Source organism: Crocuta crocuta, unplaced genomic scaffold (assembly GCF_008692635.1).
Source record: "Crocuta crocuta isolate KB4526 unplaced genomic scaffold, BGI_CrCroc_1.0 scaffold113, whole genome shotgun sequence".
Taxonomy (NCBI): domain Eukaryota; kingdom Metazoa; phylum Chordata; class Mammalia; order Carnivora; family Hyaenidae; genus Crocuta; species Crocuta crocuta.
The window spans coordinates 9,885,638-9,889,034 of NW_027530368.1; the positions used below are offsets into that span (position 1 = coordinate 9,885,638).

General features: G+C 47.1%; 2 long non-coding RNA genes across 2 annotated transcripts in view; one reads left to right on the forward strand and one right to left on the reverse strand.

Moving 5' to 3' along the window:
* LOC144233356 (uncharacterized) overlaps positions 1 to 448 on the forward strand; it is a 9,370-nt gene extending 8,922 nt beyond the window's left edge. Inside the window, exon 3 of the long non-coding RNA XR_013335652.1 lies at positions 246 to 448. This is a non-coding gene — a long non-coding RNA (uncharacterized LOC144233356). The remainder of the gene's footprint in view (positions 1 to 245) is intronic.
* Positions 1 to 3,192, reverse strand: part of LOC144233355 (uncharacterized) — a 15,877-nt gene extending 12,685 nt beyond the window's left edge. Inside the window, exon 1 of the long non-coding RNA XR_013335651.1 lies at positions 3,127 to 3,192. This is a non-coding gene — a long non-coding RNA (uncharacterized LOC144233355). The remainder of the gene's footprint in view (positions 1 to 3,126) is intronic.
* Positions 3,193 to 3,397: the final 205 nt, after the last annotated feature.

Below are 3,397 nucleotides of genomic sequence, written 5' to 3' on the forward strand. Positions count from 1 at the left end.
CCCGCCTCAGTAAATTGGAAGGGAGCGTTTGGAATAAAAGCCTTACTTATCCAAGGTAGCCTAGGTTTAAAAGGATCAAAATACCAAATAATAAAAACTGAATGCTTTTTCCAGCACTGAAAACTCTCTTTGCATGTACACAGTATCAGGTATTTTTGTTATGCTTTCAAATTCATTATCTCATTAGATTTTCAAAACAACCCCATGAAGCACGCAAGAAGAAAATGCTCATGCCCATTTTACAGATGGTGAAATCGAGACACGGATGAAGTCTCCTGAGGTGAAGCCGTTTGATTAAGGTCACACCGTTAGGAATGGTAAAAAGAGAAATAGCACCTAGCAGTCGGTTCAGAGGTCAACACCATCTTTCTGGAAATCTTTGTGGAGAAAATGGAAAAAATACAGATGCCTGGATTCCCTGGAGAAGCTTTAAAACTTCTTGAGCTCCTGAGACCTTGTAAGTAAGAATCGATGTGTGCAAGATCGATTCCCAGGAAGGTCCCCTGGGGGGAGCGGTGCAGTTAGGCTGGCATGGTGAGCCGGCGTCTGGAAGCCAGCAGCCGAAACAGTAATGCTTTGTTTGTGGTTGGAAAAGGGTTTGAAGGCACATGCCAGCCAGGACAAATGCCATAGCCCACCAGCTGGGGCCCCACCCATCAACCACGCTGCCACTCCTCTTCCCCCATCCAATCCACCCTCCAAATGCAACCAGCAAGAGCTTGCCCCACCCCTCCTCACATGCTCACAACCCCACTTAAACCTTCCTGAGCTTTTCCAGACCCTTAGCCTGGCCAATAAGCCCTGCCTGATCCAACAGCATTATTTGCCATTCTCTGTTCCCTAGTCCCACATGCCTTCTTTAGAACTGCAGAGATTCCCTCCTACCACAGGGCTTTTGTACCTGCTCCTGTGGCTCCCCATCCCACTGCCCCACCCCTTCCTCCACCGCCTCCTTCTTCTTTTTTTTTTTTTTAAATTTATTTCTGAGAGAGTGAGAGAGACAGCGTGAGCAGGGGAGGGTCAGAGAGAGAGGGAGTCACAGACTGAAACAAGCTCCAGGCTCTGAGCTGGCAGTCAGCACAGAGCCCGACGCGGGGCTCGAACCCACAAACCATGAGATCATGACCTGAGCCGAAGTCGGACACTTAACCGACTGAGCCACCCAGGTGCCCCTCCACTGCCTCCTTCTGATCTCACCATTATTCTTCAGGGAAGTCTTTCTCAACTCCCAGTCAAGGGCAGAGTCCTTTTTAATATCTTCTCTTTCTTCGGTGGTTCTCGTGGTTCTCATCACTGACTGTAATTGTGCACTGAAGGGTGTGGTTCTTTTATTTAGGTCTATCTTCCCTCCCCACCAGCACTGGGCTTCTGGAGACCAGGGACCATGTCTCCGTGTCTGCCCTGCTCATCAGTGTCTTCTCAGTGCTTGGTGCTCAGTGAACACGTGTGGGATGATGTTGTAGGATATGTGTGACGGGAAGGGCCAGGAACCTGCTGGAACTCTTGATTGCCGGGAGGCAAGATGTTTTTAAAAGGCCAGTTTGAGGAAGCCAGTTGAACATCAGTGCCCCGTCAAAGTGCAAAGTCACTAGGTTTTATTGCCAAGTAACATGCACAGCTGACACTCTCGACTTTGTGCAGCCCATAATCCCCACCCTGACCGTGAGGGACTCTCACAGTCTTCTTGATCTCTGTTTTGTTTGAATTTTTATGAGGAGAATTATGTTTATAATCTGCAAAGGCCATAAAGAGAATATTTGAAGTCTGTAAGAACTGGGTAAGGCTCTAAGATGACATTAATTCTACCTCTAAAAATCATAATTTGGAAAGAAGTAGAATGTAGTTAATGTATGTTTTTTATTGACGGTATTTAAGGAAGCGCTAGAAATGTAATTGCAGGTTTTCTGGGCATTCTAAAGTTAAGAAAAAGAGATAATGTTATGATTCAAATGTCCTCATTACCTTCATACCGCTGATGCCAGCAGGCCAGGTCTAAGGACCCTGTGGACCCCATAGGACCAGCCAAGACGGTCTTTGGTTTCATGTAGGATGGAAATCAAATGTGAGCCAGCAGAAGGGGAAAGCGGAGTTTACTGAAGATACAGAGAGAGCAGATGACAGATGGACTCAGTGTCCTAGAGACTCAGAAAGGAAAGGAGGGAGTCTCTCCTTTGCCTGGGGTGTGGGGTTTTTATTGGTGATTGTGGTCTGGTGCCTGTGTCCTCTCAGGCATCTGGAACTGATCAGAACAAGGACAGTGTCCCGGTGTCCTTTATAAGTCCCTTCTTCCCTGAAGCCAGGGGTCTTGGTGTTGAGACTAGAAGAGTGGTCTGGATATCCAGCCAGGGGTCTGCCGGGTGATTCCTTAGATATCATCTAGTGTGCTGGAAGCCTCAAATGATATCATTACCTCTGTGTCCCTTACAAGGAGGACAGATGCTATGTGCATTACAAGGCATGCGTAGAGGGGGGCAGAGTGCTGGGTCCTGGCAAGAATCGAAGCCAGAAAGGGGAGCAAAGGAAAAAACGGGCTTTTTTTTTTTTTTTTTATGGGATCCTTTCAGTTTCCATCTCACCACAATGTGTTGTTAACTTTAAGGGACCCAGCAGGGAATTTGAGAGGTGGACCACAAAGACACAAGTATATTCTCAGAGAAAGACAATGGCCTGCTGGTCTGATTGATGGTGTCTCCTGGGATAAGTAAATGGAGCCCAAATAGGAGGCTGGTCCTATATGCCAGGTGGTACCAGCCCTCCAGCCCTCACCACTTCCTTCCCCAACTCTTACTTCACCCTAGCCCCCCAGTACAGAAAGGAAGGCCAACGATGGCATGAGATTATTTGGTTTTTCACAGCACTGGTGGTTTTTTAAAACCCAAAGATTTAGTGTGTTTTGGTTTGGCCACTTCAAAGAACTGCTGTCTGAAATGATGGCACTAATCTAACTTACCTGAGACTGTGCCTCCCCTCCCCCTGCAGGCACCTAGATTTTGGCTCACTTCTGGCTTCTCACCGGTGAGAATCTCTGGTTGCTTGGTTATTAGAAAAAAGCATCAGAGAGCTATTAAAGAATCTGTGCTTTCTGTTGGGCAGGAATAGAGCATTCAATAATGGCACAGGACTCACCGGCCCCAACTCAGTCAGGTGATTCTGGCTGGGTGAATCCTGCCACGTTCAGGTGATTTTTCTCTCTTTACCTCTGCTGGACCAGATCCAATGGGATCCTACCTGTGAACCAGTAATTTGAGTAGTTTTGAGTGTTGGAGTGGCATGGGGAATGGAAGGAAAAAGTTTTAAGCACAACAAATTTTTGGAAACTCAGAGAAAACAGTAGTTCCTATATTCAGTGATTAGGTGGACTGGGAGACTGGCAGGCAGATAACAAGACACAAGGTGG